This window comes from Anser cygnoides, chromosome Z (assembly GCF_040182565.1).
Source record: "Anser cygnoides isolate HZ-2024a breed goose chromosome Z, Taihu_goose_T2T_genome, whole genome shotgun sequence".
Classification (NCBI taxonomy): Eukaryota; Metazoa; Chordata; class Aves; order Anseriformes; family Anatidae; genus Anser; species Anser cygnoides.
Window position 1 is genome coordinate 61070078 of NC_089912.1, and position 14537 is coordinate 61084614.

Sequence of the window (14537 nt, forward strand, 5' to 3'; positions counted from 1 at the left end):
ACACCAACCACGTTGCAGCACCACGTTGTATCCCCGCACACAAAGCCTACAGGTTAACGCGGGGCTCCGAACTGCACAGCTTCTGCTTTTTGAGAACGGTACCTGGAGAGACTGACAGCCTACACCCACCGAGCTACTTCGTGAGCTCTGAAACAGAAGGCTTTAAGTTTCAGACTTCTGATGTTTTCATTTTGCTTGTTAATATCCAAGAGAAACAAGACAATTTCTTGCAAGCATTTTAAAAATCAGTCGAGCGAGTGGTCAACAAGGGCATTAAATAAACAACGAGTAATAACTGATTAACTGTGGCAACGAGAATTTACATTTTCTAGCAACCCAGCAGCTGTGAGGAGTTGTCAGGACACACTGGCTGTCTACAAGACGCATCCAACTGCCAGCTCTGCGTGGGTGACAAGACGGCGTCCCTGCCTGGGACCTCCGTGCACTCTTACCCATTGGGTTTTCATTTTCTCCATCGCATTCGGTCTCGTGCCAAAGTCAGCAAACGGAGATTTTCTGTTTAGAAGAACTTTCAATATGTGGTCAAGCCTCAAGTTTTCGCTACCCCTTTTGTATTGCCTCAGACGCAGCTGAGCCCCGGAGGGCTCTGCCAGTAGCTCCCAAACTTCTGCAACTAAAATAACCAAAAATATCAATCGAAACAAAGCTACTTCAGTGCAAACCACCCTCCCAGGGATGGAACAGTTGTGGATCCGGCTTAATAACCCATGTGCCATAATGCAGTCTGCCGTCATCCCACAGTTTGGATCAGGATCACTTCCATCCAGGCTACGCGGGCGCTCCCGTTTCCCCTCTTTATTCTCAAAACGGGTGCCCCCGCTGGCAGCAGGGCACCGACCCTGGCAGGTTGTGGCAGAAATGTTTCCTCCAGCTCCCACGCCCACTCTTCCCAATTCTAAAATTTGCCACGAGATGGAGGTTGAAGCAATTTTTGGTTAAAAAAGCGTCACAGGTTAGTTTCCCCCCAGCTCCAACAGCACTGCACGGGGTGGCCAAACCTAAAGCGACCGAGCTCGTGGGTCTTTCCATTGATTGTAACGGGGAGAATGCTGCCTGAGCTTTTGAGAAGACAGGCAATAAAACGTATTTCTCTCGCAGGCAAATCTTATAACAGATAGAAAAACAATCTTAGTCTCTCGCTAAAGGCACGCTCGCTAATTGAAACAGAAATAAAATGAGGAATAGGAAAGAGATAAAGCTCCAAAGTTACGCCTAGGTCCAATTAGTAGGTAGGGAGTTAAATTATCAGTTAAAGACATTCTACAAGTTCCAATGCTGAAAATTGGAAGGGAAAAAGCCTGCTGTAAAACTGCTGCCACCTGGTCTCCATAGCACAACCCAGAACCTTTTCTACAAAGCCAATCCTTTACCTCTAGACGCAGTCCAGTGACAAACGCAATTAAAGCCAGACAGAGCCGTAAGAAGCCCTGGTGGGTCGTCCACTCCATTTATTCACCAGGACAGCCAAGCTCCAACAAGCTCCAAGTACTTGAACTCCTTGACGGCACCCCACTCCTCTTCCCTGTAATAAACAGGCCTTCCCCAGGCTACAGCTTGCCAAAATTTGCCTAGAACTTGCCTACAGGATATGCCAGCCCCGTGTCCTGCCTCACCCCACAACCCCCATTTTCAGTCCCCCAGGACAGAACCTCGTCACCTCGCTGCAATCATCCTCCAGGGTTTGCTTTTAGGGCTTCAAAAACCAGTACAAATATCCAAGCTCCCATTTTAAATGCACTTTTTTTCCTACTGCTACTGTGTTTTTTTTATTAGTAGTATTTAAACAGTACAATAACCTCATCAAAATTGCTAGGCAGATATTTTAAGTGATGGGTTCTGATGTTCTCTAGATGACAGCGCATGCATGGATTTACCACTTAGCAGCGAAATAAAAAATAATTTGCATACTACACCGCACTCTGCACACTGCAAAGCACTTCAATGCTAATTTTAAAAGCCTGTGAGGTAAGCAGGTACTGTTACAGCCTGGCAAGGTCCAACCCAGGAACCGAGGTCCTTCAGTTTTTATGGACAAGGGCAGCCCTATGGCCTCCGATTCAGGGCAGCAGAGAAGTTCTCCAGCAGGATGGCAGCACAGCAGCAGGAAGAAGCACAGAGACCGCAATAAAACCTCGCGGGCAAGTATTTGAGGGCAGGAACTTCTCCTGAGCTTTCGCAGTGGGAGCAGGACGAAAGGCACCAGCCCCAGTGGGCTGTTGTGGGGTCACCTCACTGGCACATGAGCCACCCCATCTATGGTCTCCATACATTCAGAGGGCCTGGAAACCTGGTAATTTGCATCGTCTTACGTGCCAGCCTCTTGAGCTGATAAAATATGAATCGACAAAACATGAATTAAATGTTCTTCGCCGCCAGCTCCAGTCACCCAGCGCCCAGCCAGCCCCAGACACGGGGACAAAGGCTCGTGCCCCTGGAAAAAGGGCCCCATGCCCACCAGCACTCGCACCGTGGTGGCAGGACGCGGCCCCCCCAGGGGACCCAGCCCAGGGACACTGCCCTCCTCTGCAGCCCCGGCACAGGGCGGCAGCGAGGCTGATCTCGAGCTGAGCGCCGCACGAAAGCAAAAGGAACTACGTTCGCCTAGAGCAGCAGAAATATGCAAGCGTGTGAGTCAGTAGTTCCAAAAATACATTTCATAAGCTGCAAAACAGATCTGTATGTTGCCATGGCACTTAAGCAAAATTAACAAGTCTCAGGCTTGTTTCATATATGAATAAAAATCCAAGGGATCGTGGTTTCCCCTATCCTCAGCTGCTTTATTGCTTGCACACTAAGGTCAGTTTTGCCACTGATTTCATTTGTTTTTTTCCCCGGATTTGGCTTTCGGAGCAAGACAGCTGAAGGGCATTTAAAGGTGCAGAGAGGCGCTTAGCAGGATTTTCCCGAGTGCCTGGTACCTGATTCTCAGCGTTGGCTAGATGTCTCTGTGCTTCTTAAAATCCTATTAGGTACCTGTCCGCGAGCCCAGGCACCCAAAGCCCGCACAAATCCGGCTGTCAGAGCCTGATCCCACGCCGTTACGGGGAACGGGAGCGAGGCAGCCCCGAATGAACGCGTTGATTCAATTATCTCCCGCACACAAAGAGCGAGGTGCGCTCAGGTGGGCGTTCACAAAAAAAAAAAGCAAGCCGTGTTACTAATCTGGGCCCTTTTCACATCTGCCGAAGCCTGGAGCCGCGCCAGACTCAGGTGCGCCCAGCCATGCCCCCACGATGGTTCCCATCGCTCCTGGGGACTGGGCACACGTCTCCCACCACGCGCGCACACGTTTTTGATGGCGCCGGCCAGGGCCTCAGCACAAACCCCAAGAGAAGCGGGATATATCAGCCCCTTCCCTGTCCAAGGGGATGGCGACCCTCGCTGCTGGAAGGGTCCAGCTCCTGCTGGCCGGTGCTGGTGCCCACCCGCAAGCCCACCCAAAGGAAACCAAACAAATCCCACGAGCAAATCCCACCGATTTTCCTAGAACTACACATGGCACGATCCCGTTCCCAGTACTCTTTTCAATATATGTTTGTGCTGGTTCGTTTTTACTTAAATCTTTCCATGTATGAAGGTGCTAGAGCTTCCAACACGCAGCGTGCAGCAATGGGAACCCAAACGCGTTCCCCATGGGAGCAAAGCTAACAGGGTAAGAAACCTTACTAGGCATAAGACAAGGCCACCTTTTGCTTGCACAAGGAAGCAATGAAAGTTAAACTCCTCACAATCTTTTGTAGCTCTGAAGGTTTCAAATGAAAGCAGAGAACCAGAGGGGTGGATTTTTTTTTTTTTTGGCAAATGTTGAATTTCAAGTCTCGAAAAATTTTCAGCAATATGCAAATAATTTCTCAGCAATTCACTTGCTTTTGAAGATGTGTGTCACTATAATCATGCACCAGAAATCAAAATTAGGTGAGAAAAATAATAAATTAGCAATTTTCAGGGATTTAATAATCTTGCCTTTACAATTCACTCCAGCATACCAGCACCATTTTTTACATTAGCAGCCTTACTTTCAAAAATAGACATAACACTATCATAGCATTTCATGCTTTTAGGATGTGTGTGTGTTTTTTTTTTTTTTTAAAGATGTCAAGAAACAACTCCCAGTGAGCATCTCCATCAATCATAGATGAGAAGTGGGGAGGAAACAAAGACAAAGGGAAGGCGAGCGGGTGCTATGCGCGGGGCTTCCAGCAGGCCAGTTACCTTAGGAGCACAGAGTATCACCCCTGTGTTTGCCCAAGAAAGTGGGCAAGAAGCCTTCTATCGACTTCTCAAAGAGCCCACCAAATACTTTTTAAGAGCAGCCAAGCCACCCATAGTTTTTGTATTTAACTTTGAATTGGTGCACGTTCAAACTTCATTTTTACTGCCTTGCATTGAATTACACTTCCATTCAGTTCACTGCAGCGAGATAAAGGTGCCTCGAGCTGCACTATCACTGGAGGAGCCCTCCAGGAAATTGAGGAGGTGGATTTTTTTCTGTGCATATTATGTTAAGTCACCGGTTTGAGAAAACGTGGATGAACGTTTCATAAGCGGTACGAAAACAAAGAAGATAAAAACCCTTCTGCTTTACGCATGACGGAGCGGGAGGTGTTTCAGCAACCTTCTCCGTCACCCCAGCCTCCTCGGGGTCCCTCCACCCTCAGGCCCTGCAGTTCTCTGGGGGAGACCCGACAGCACAAGTCCAGTTTCAGGAATTTCGCCGGTCCTCCTCGCTGATTCAGCAGAGCAGGGCTGCTCACAGCACCGGGGCACAAGGGGTACAAGGGCATTTGCTTGCCGGGGCTGCTGACATTTGAGTATTTCTGGAGACAACGCACGGGGCTGCCTTTGATCCTTTTCCTTTGTTTTCTTCTGCTTAATGATAGCGGCTTCAGTGGGTGTGTGAATCTCTCTGGAAGGCAGCAAAAACCTAGAAGTCAGCTGAACTGCAAGGAGGATGGGGGAGGCGCGATTACCTATGGCCACGGATGTGGTTGCTATTGACTAAAATATACTTCACAGTAGGATTTCAACTATATTCAAAACTCAGCTTCTACATAATAGCACTCTTAATAATAAACCTATTTTTTCCCAGCGACGCTTCTTCAGCTCCCCCTGCGTTATCACATCACCGCTCTCCAACCCCCGCGGCTTGATTTCTTCCCTCGATGTGACATCTGTCCACGCTAGATTGCGATATCCTTGGGCGACCGAACGCGTCTCCATGAAACTCCTAACGCAAACAGGGCGCCATCCGAATAAACAAACACCAATAAATGCCCCTGAAGGCTCTCGAGGCCGCCCGAGCCAGCGGGGGCACGGCTCCGCTCCCCCCGAGGCCAGGTCTGCTCCCGCGGGACCGGCAGCCGACGCGGCGGCCACGTGAGGTCCCCCCTCAATGCATAAAGGCCTCCTTGTCGAATTAAGTCGGTTCGTGCTACAAGCCCAACGCCACATCTGGTGCTCCCAGTGACCAAAACATTCCTTGTTCGCTTCCCAGTAAATAAATTATTTTCTGCAGAAACACTCCAGTGACTAAGATGAAAATAGTGTGGAAAAGGAAATGTGCCGGACCATTTAGACTGTTTTTATACGTCGTTTAATGGGCAGGGAGCTGCTGAATACCAGGCTGCAGTTCAATTGAAGTGTTCCACTGTCATCACCAGCAGCTGCAGAACCCCCGAGACTGCAACACAGCCCTCCCATTCAAGCTCATTTCATCCATTGTTCCTTATAATGCGATCTAACGGAACATTTGCAGGATTTCATAGGAAGTTTAAATGTTGTTTGATGAGAGCCATTAGATATTTAAATCCCAGATGAAAGACATACAGCAGCGAGAGGAGCAATCACAGCACACCTAAAGCGGAGCAGGAAACTTCGTGGCCATCAGCTCCGCTTGTTCGAGGCCGGCGCGCGTGGCACCGCCACAGGAAGGAACCCAGCCCAGGTATTCTTCTCCCATTTTTAAATGAGCTGAGCGTAAAATGCAGAGAATACCAGATGGAGAGGCTCCTCTCTTCCTTGTTCAAAGCCCTCCCATCGCTATGCAGCAGCAGGTTCCTATCTGAGGAACGAGCACCGACTGGCACCTTTCGCTACCTGGAAGACAGCACGCTAGGCTTGCAGCGCTGCTCGTCTCGCCACTCCTAACACGCATGTCTGTGGGAAAGGTCCTGTCCCAGCAGCACCGTTATACAGGGAAAGGGGGGCTCCACGCAGGTATAAGAAGGTCCCAGGGGTTCACAACCTATCCATGCCACAGCTCTCACAGACAGGTCCTTCACCAAGCTGCCTTTGGGGACGCCTGCTCTTCCCTGCCACTCTGCAGCCCAGAAAAGGATGCTGAAGTTTTCCTACCCCATCTTGCCCTTCCCAAACCCTACCTTTTATCCCTCCCTACTCTTTAATTTGAACAATATAACACTTTTTCCACTTCTTATCATCTCTGTGCCTGGCCTCTACAACTCCTCAACCGGCTTTTTTCCTCGATTTCTTATTTTACTTCTGCATTTTACTCTGCATTTCCACTCTTCTGGGGATTCAGGAGGTGTTTTCTTTCTCTTCCTCCCCTTATCAGCCCATGAAGCAAGGCCGTTACCTGCCGGCTCCATTTGGCAGAGCAGTAACTAGGCACTCGGTAGGCGACACCTATTCACTCCTGGGCACCAGAGTGAACCAGTCAGCCTTCATCAACTCCCCACCCAACCCCTTCCCCACCTAAACCACGGTGCCACCCGTCCCTCCTCCATCTCCCAACTAGCCAGACACCTTCCGAGGGGGACACTTCTGCCTCCCCTCTGCTTTCCATCCCCGCACGTTTCCATATCTTCAGCCCACGAGTGGGCGACCGACCTGTTCTCATTGCTCTTCTCCCTCATCCTGTCTCGAGGACGGTTCTTTCCCAAGCCCAACACCCTTTTTGTCCAGCCCTCACCAATCCACACCACCCATCTCCCCACCTCTTCCTCCGCTCTGACCCTACGCCCTGCCTTCCCCCCACTTTACCCTCTCCCAACCCCTCACACAGCCAAAAACCCCCTCGGCCACCCTCCCTCCTCGCATCCCTCTCACGGTCTCCCAGTCCCCGTGGGACCAGCCCCGCATTATTCCCCAGCCCCCGGTTCGGCCGGGCTGCCGGGACGAGCCCACCGCAGCTATTTATGCCGAACAATGCCGTCTCTTTGTTTTCTCGTGCTCCCCAATCTGTCCATCCATCTGTTCTCCCTGGGTTTATACTTCAATTTTAAGCTCCTGGGGAAGGTTCCTTCTCTTTGTTTGGGGCTCGCTCAGTCACAGCGAGGTTGCGGCTCAGGACCAGACCACCTCGGTGCGAAGATTTTTTCGGATAAATAAAACCTAGATTTCATTTGCTTCTAACTCCTTAAAACCTTTTTTCTTTTGAATTTTAAGCAATAATTCTCCGTAGTCAAAGCAGTGAATTTCCCAGAACTATTTTTCTCAGCCTACTCAGAAAAATCCAGCATTGATTCCTGGGAAAGTCTGTCTAAAACGGGGATGGAGGGAAGCAAACCATTACAAAACGTAGCAAGACATTTCTCAGACAAAGGCAGAAGGCCAGCGATATTATTGCTTCCTGGCTTTCACATTTCTCTCCAAACATTTTGAAGAAAACGTAACAAAGACAACACGAATGTTGACAAACAACATTAAGAAAAGGATTTCCTACCCGCTTCGCCCTACTTCTGATCTCGGGCCCCTCCGGACGAGCAGGCCGGCCGGGGGGGCCGCCAGCCCCGTGCTGACAGCACACACTTGTCAAACTATTTACACCTCCGGGGGTGCGGAGTCATCCTCCGCCTCCCATGTGCCAGGAAGCGTCCCCATGTTAATGCAGATTATCCGGTAAAAGGTCCAGGAATTGGTTAAAAAAAAAAAAGCAGTGCAGCAGGAAAAGGAGGCGGCTGACCCACAGGGAAAAAGGACAATTTTTTTTCTTGGTTTTTGCTCAGAACAAGTGCTTGGACAAAAAAAATACCTGTTCTGAAAAGGACCTTGGATGTTCCTTATTAGCCAAGGGGAATAAGGTGGGATAAAGGAGCAGGAACCTGTCTCAGGGGATGCTCACAAAGCCACAGACTGCTGGCCTAGGAGCGACGCTGCCACTGCACACCGTGAGCTGCATTTCGGGAAGCGGGTGCGCAGTAAGCCCGCAGCCTGCACTTCGGTCCCGAAGCATGCCGGAAACTTCATCTTAAGCCCAACTACCAAAGTATACCCAGCGAGAGTGAAGGGAGCCACTAGACGGTCTGGACTCAGCACTAACAGCCCTCCCATTCAGAAGGCCAGCCCTAACAGCTCCCAGCTTTAAAGAGCTTCGTTTTTGACCACGATTTTCAAAACCCATGTCAGACTGACCTACAGGAAACCCACTGCACAGGAATTAGGGATTTTTAACCCAATATCACTGCCCTGTTCTTTTTTCCCAAGCCGTGATGGAAGACATAGGACAAGGATTGAAAACTGTATTAAGAAAATAACGCGTTCTCTGTACAGAAGTGTAATCTTTTCACAGCTCAATTGCTTTTGCAGGGTGTTTTAGCGTTTCACAGACAGGTCGGTTTGCTTTCCCTCCTTTCATAATTGGGTTGATTTTAATTAATAGAAATAACATACCCTGAGTATTCCAAAAACTGGCCAATATTGCAAGAACAACAAATGTATGGGGAAGAATTAACTACATACGGTTAACTTTCAAAACGCATTTCAGGTATTCGTCCATTTTAAAAGCTGACCCCCAAATTAAACTAGCCAAAGAATAAAGCAATGTGAATTAAAAGGCATGTGATGCATTTTAAAGGAAATACCTGCTTCATTAGGACAGGGCTTTTATTCAGTCATTTCACTGGTAAGAAATGTGAACTATTTCCTCGCACATGCCAGAGCGCAGGAGATACTCGGAGGTATCTAATCAGGGCACTTTGCAGTGGTTCAAATCCATGATTTAGCTCACAGAGCAGAAGACTGACAACTCAATTACGTTGCTTATTATAGGCATCCCCTAACCCACTAAAAATGTGCTCTCCATTCACGGTGTCACCATGTACTTATTGCTGCCATTAGCCAAGGGAGGAAGGGTCAGGCAGCGTCCTCACCACAGTTACACGCTGCGCCACAATTTGGGATATTTTTAAGAAGTAAGAACTATTTCAAAACCTTCTTATTATTTGCAGTTCATTTAGACTTCTCAAAGTTTTTCACTGTGAATCATTCTGCAGCATTTTTTTTTTTTTTTTAACTCTCCCAAGATTCAGAACAGGAAAACCAAAAAACATCCTGATTCGTTATCAACCTTACATGGACTGCAAGAAAAAGGCAAAAAATCCACAGTACGGCGTTCTAGAGACTTTTTTACTTCTACTATAATACTGTAGTAGATGACAGCAGCATTTTCCTTCATTTTAAGTTTTCTGCTTGATACCATCTCCTTAAGTATCACCGGAGAAGAAAAACATCCCATTTGCAGGACAACATCCACTTACGATTAAGCCCCTTCCAGGCTTTAAACCAAAGGCGCTGCCCAAGAAAATACTGATATTTATCTTTTTCTTCCTGACATTACAGAAAGTCCTGCAAGATCTCTGAGCACTGGGTTCACAAGCCACGGGCAGATCCGTGGCTCAACCCAGAGCCACTGTAGAGGCTCCCACCTTTCTGAGCATCCTTCCTCTCTAGATTACCACTGCCCCAAAAAAAAGAAAGGTAACCGACTGCGTGCAAGGAGACAAATTGCAAAGGTGATTTGTCATTTCAAATTATGAAGGCAAACGAGGAAGGCCAAGCCCCAGCTGCCCCACCTGAGCGCCCCAGCCCCTTCCCCAAGGGCTGTCCCACAGGTAGACCAGCCGGCCCCCAGCTGAGGGCAGTCACCTCTGAAACACCCCAGAAGGTTTCAGAGCAAGCCATGAGTTGCACCTGCTGAGGGCTGGGCCCCCACGGACCTCAAGAGACCTTCAGTGAAGCACGACCGTGCCAAGGAGCACCCACGGCCCTGCAATGGCCGGGAAACCTGGCCTGGCCAGGAAGCGACGCGAACATACGTTTGCGGAAAAATATTTTGAAGCTCTCCTAATATTTATATCGCAACCCAAATAAAATCGCGCTGACCATAACACACCTGTAGCCCAGACCGCGCTCCCTCAACCCTGCCTCGTGCCTCACAGCTGAGGGATCGGCCCCAGGAGGAGCCCCCCGAGGGCCCTGCAGCACCCCACGAGGGGCAGGAGCGGCCCCCGCGCTCCCCAGGGACCCCCAGGGCCTCAGCAGGCCCAGCGAGGCACAGCACCCGCGCAGCACCCCGGCAGGGCCCACAGCATTAAATGAAAATGGAATTTAATCTCGGACTTTTATATGAGAAAGGGCAAGCGAAAAAAAAAAAAATCCCAGTGCTTTTAGTCCCTTTTCAATAAGTTATATCAAATAATGTCTTTTGCTAACTACATTAGAGAGCAATTATGACTTAATGGCTGTCTAAATCCATTATCAGTGTACATTTAACCTTTCAATATTTAAAGATAATATTTAATTTGAGCAAATTAATGGACTGCCTGTGAGACCAAGTATATCTATTTAGTCTTTCTGGTTTTCCATCAGTGATATTTCTCTTTAGATATCAACTTGTGTGACAAGCAAACTGGTAAAGTTGTCCCTTGCATTCATACTCCAAATAAACATTAATGATACGCTGCAATGAATGAAGCAAGAAGTAAAATCTTGAATAAATACTAGATTTATCTGATATCACTGTTAACATTGCTTTCATATCACTCCACAGTTATTTTTGATCCTCTACACAAAATATATTTATAGTTGCCCATTTTCTTCCCATTTTCACAATTACTGTTACATTAAAATTTCGGTATAATTCCTTTATTTTAATCTCTGGCTTACAAAACCATCACAGTTCATATTTTCATACGAGAGTGCAGCAGGGTTTATGAATTTTCGAGGCTGCCTCAGCACAAAATTTGTATTTCAAAATAATTTAGGCATTGAAGAAAGACCACTGCACAGAAGTTGGCAGTCCAGTGGCCTATTTTCCCCGAAAAACCAAATAAGCAAGTAAACAAAGCCTGATTACCTAAAGACCAAAGGATTCATGAAAGACCCTGCTCCTTTCATATCACAGTTGCCATGGAGTCCTCCTGAAATTTCAAATTAAAATGTACACTTCTCAATCCCAATTCCTCTGCTTGTTTCAGGGACCAAAAAACCCTCGTTATTTGAAACAAGCAGATTTATTCCACACCTTTATTTCCTCTAGCTAAATCAATGGCCGGGTTTTCAGAAACGAAAGCCATCTACCTCCAACTCACGGATAACGCTGTGAAATCCCAATCACTTACTTAGATGACTAATTACATAGAAAGGAAAGCTAAAATTGTTTTTGTAAATACAAGATATAGAGATAGAAATTTCAGTTTAAGGGAAAAGATTGTCTTAACTCCATGGATATTGCAATTCAATTTCAAGAAGGAGAGGAGGAGGAGCAGGGAACACTTTAAAATACATGCATAGACAGTTCCATTTTGAAGAGCATGATGCTCCCATGATGTCATCTTCATACTCTTTTCTCTTAAATAAAAAGGTGATAACATTCAGAGTTTGCACTATTTAAATAAACACAGGCAAATTATTGCACTTCACCAATGCAAGCCTATAAGCGACTGCAAATGCATTATCATGTCAAAACCTGGTGGAGTTACAGAACTAGGTTGACATCTTATTCACATATTGAAAGGTTAGAGGTGTTCCTCTGCGAATAAGGCGCTTTAAATATAGTTTGACTTTGCACATTGTGCGCACTTCTGATTCCATGGTACTACTTATCAGGTTCTGTGACAAAACGCAGAAAAAGTTTTTTTAGTTGCACGAGCATGGGTCTGGCACAAATCCACTGAATTCAGTCACGCTAAGCCCAACTCGAGCCATTGTGTACAAGCAGAACCCAGCTCAACGTTACATCGCTAACGGGTGCGATCCTTCTCCCAGCGAAGCCAGCGGGAGGCTTCCTTGAGCAGAAGGCCTTAGGATTTGGGCCACAGTTTAGGAAAAATCCCATGCACGTTACATTTCAAGCCCTGAACAATAAAGCAGGTTTAACAGCAGAAGAGCTGCTTACGCTATCGTTTACAGAACTTCAGACACACAAACAACGCTTATCTCAGTACCCCCGGCGGACAGAAGTCCGAACAGCATTGGTGCAACCAAAAGGACTGTGCTAGTTTGCTGAACCGGGAGAGCACAGAAAGCCTTAAAACTTACTGGGAAGAAAAATAAGGGGGGGAAAAAAACACACACACTTCGGTTAGGCATCTCATCACCAATACCCAGGCAGATTTCTTTATCGCTTGAGCCTCTACAAGCACCACGGCGAGTGCCAGGGTGCAGGGACCCGCCTCACCCTAGAGGAAGGCAGCAGCACAGGTGAGGCACAGGGACAAGAGGGGCACCGGGGGCCTCTCACCACAGAAGCAGAGGAATCCCACCCTACCAAGTCCACAGGGGCTATATTTTGGGCCATCAGCTTATTTCCAACCAGGAGTCAGGATTCCATTATTTTAGCCCTAATAATGAAAAGGGTTTTAATCTCCTGTGAATAAAGTTCTCTTAAAACACCAAAACCTATAGGTTGGGTAAGCAAGTTAGCTTATTTTAGCAGTAAGATTTTGAAAACAAGCAGCAAAAATCAGCTACGTAGATGTACAGACGCATTTGCGCACACACGAATACACCCCACCTTACCTCTCTATACTAAAGGAGAGCAGAAATAGTCAATTCAGAAATCACAAGGGAAGAGCTCCCAAGAAAAAAAAAAAACAGTGCAAAACCCTGAACTCCCACAGAATAAGAGCATGAAGGACAGGGTACACCAGTCTCCATGCTGTTCTCTCCAAAATATCCCACCGGAAATCTCCTGCTCGCCCCTTCTTACCTTCAGGCAGCAGCAGCCAGCACCCAACGCAGAGCCCCACACACCCGAGCAGCCATCCCCAGCACCCAGCCCAGGCCCCCCCAGCCCTCCGTGCTTTAATCACTGCAATTAGGCAGCCCACCGGCACCTGGGGTGCCTCCACGCCCCGGGGGAGGCTGAATTCACCACGGCGCTCTCAGCTGTAGCGATGGGCGGGATGGCGCTCCCCTGCATGAGGGGAGACGGCACCTGTCGTCGTGGCCTTGCTCCGCTCCCTCCCGGGATGGGACCAGGGCAAAGCCAGCCGGGACAAGTGCCTGCCTGCATCTGGGAGGCAGAGATGCCTCCTGGGTGGCTCTTCCCATCGAAAAAGGCACGTTCCTGCAGAGACGTGCCTCGCGCTGGGGGAGGGGGACAGATGGAGACGGGAAACATGCTACCCGAGTGCTGGAACAGGAACCAGCGAACATACACTGGCCGTGTTTAATTTTTGTCAAAACATTACAATAAGACTTCTGGCCATCAGGACTGAGATGCTGGAACGCTATTCCAAGACAACGTTTGGATCAAAAACCCTAACGATTTTCAGACAGAGCATGACAACCTAATCAATACCCGGCACCTGGACCTACGCGTCCAAAGCCTCCCTTCCAGTCCCGACTTCCTTCTCAAACACTAATGAATGGCACTGATACACGTCCCCATGCCTACCGACGCTGAAGAAGCACTCTGCAGTGTAATATTACGAATTCCAACGGCTGGCAACCGAAGACACGGACGTGGGAATGATTAACTGTGAGCGGCCAGCCAGCTATCTAGGGAGAGAAACTGCTCAGGAATGCGGGATTACCTGTTTTGAACAAATCCATTAGATAAGAGAGGGGATTTTTTTCTGCTGCTACTTGTGAGATGCAACAGGAATCCCGGCTGCTCATGGATCGTATGCAACAATATCTCACAGCGCGCACGGTGCACTCCAACGTACGAGGGGATGGGAGAGCCATTACAGCACACACCAGCACGGCACTGGACAGGAGAGGAGCGTAATTCCTTTTCAACCTTCTTACGGGAGCTTGGTTTGAACCAAGCACCAACCAAGCATTTTAAATATGACCACCGACAACTCTTTTTGCTTATACGTACGTATATTTAAAATAGTTGTTTTACTCCAGTAAGGATATTGTAAATAATTTGCTGAGATACCCCCAAGAGCAGAAAGGCAATAACATGTGGACGGGAATGGTTTCCAGTTTATTTTGCTGAAAAGTGTTGTCTGTAAGCTAAGAAAGCCTTCTGGTTAGAAATTGGCATTTCTCCCAAGAAAATAAATGCTTTCTCCTTTTACAAGCCAGGCAGGACAGCCTGCAGTGCTCCAGAGGGGTCTCTATCCCTGCCCGCAGCCCCCCAGACCCCAAGGCAGCAGGGGTGGCTGCGACATTCCTGCCTGAACTCCCCCACGAGCCTTCGCAGGGCCCTCCTCATCCTACAGGGCTGCTCATCGCTGACCTCTAAGGAGCGCTGTCCCATCTGAAGCACTTTCTCAGGGCTTTTCTGCGTCCTTCTGGGCGGCCAGGAATCTGTATTCCAG

At 48.2% G+C, this 14537-nt stretch overlaps 1 protein-coding gene across 18 annotated transcripts in view; it reads right to left on the bottom strand.

Annotated features, from left to right (window-relative positions):
* The window catches only part of TCF4 (transcription factor 4), a 211458-nt gene that overhangs the window by 177675 nt on the left and 19246 nt on the right, over positions 1–14537 (bottom strand). The window contains exon 1 of one of the 18 annotated variants that reach the window (XM_048079799.2): positions 12971–13027. The exons of the other annotated variants lie outside the window; for them this stretch is intronic. The gene's annotated coding sequence lies outside the window, so the exon portion shown is untranslated. Of the gene's footprint in view, positions 1–12970; positions 13028–14537 lie in introns of those variants that run through there. 18 annotated transcript variants of the gene reach the window in all.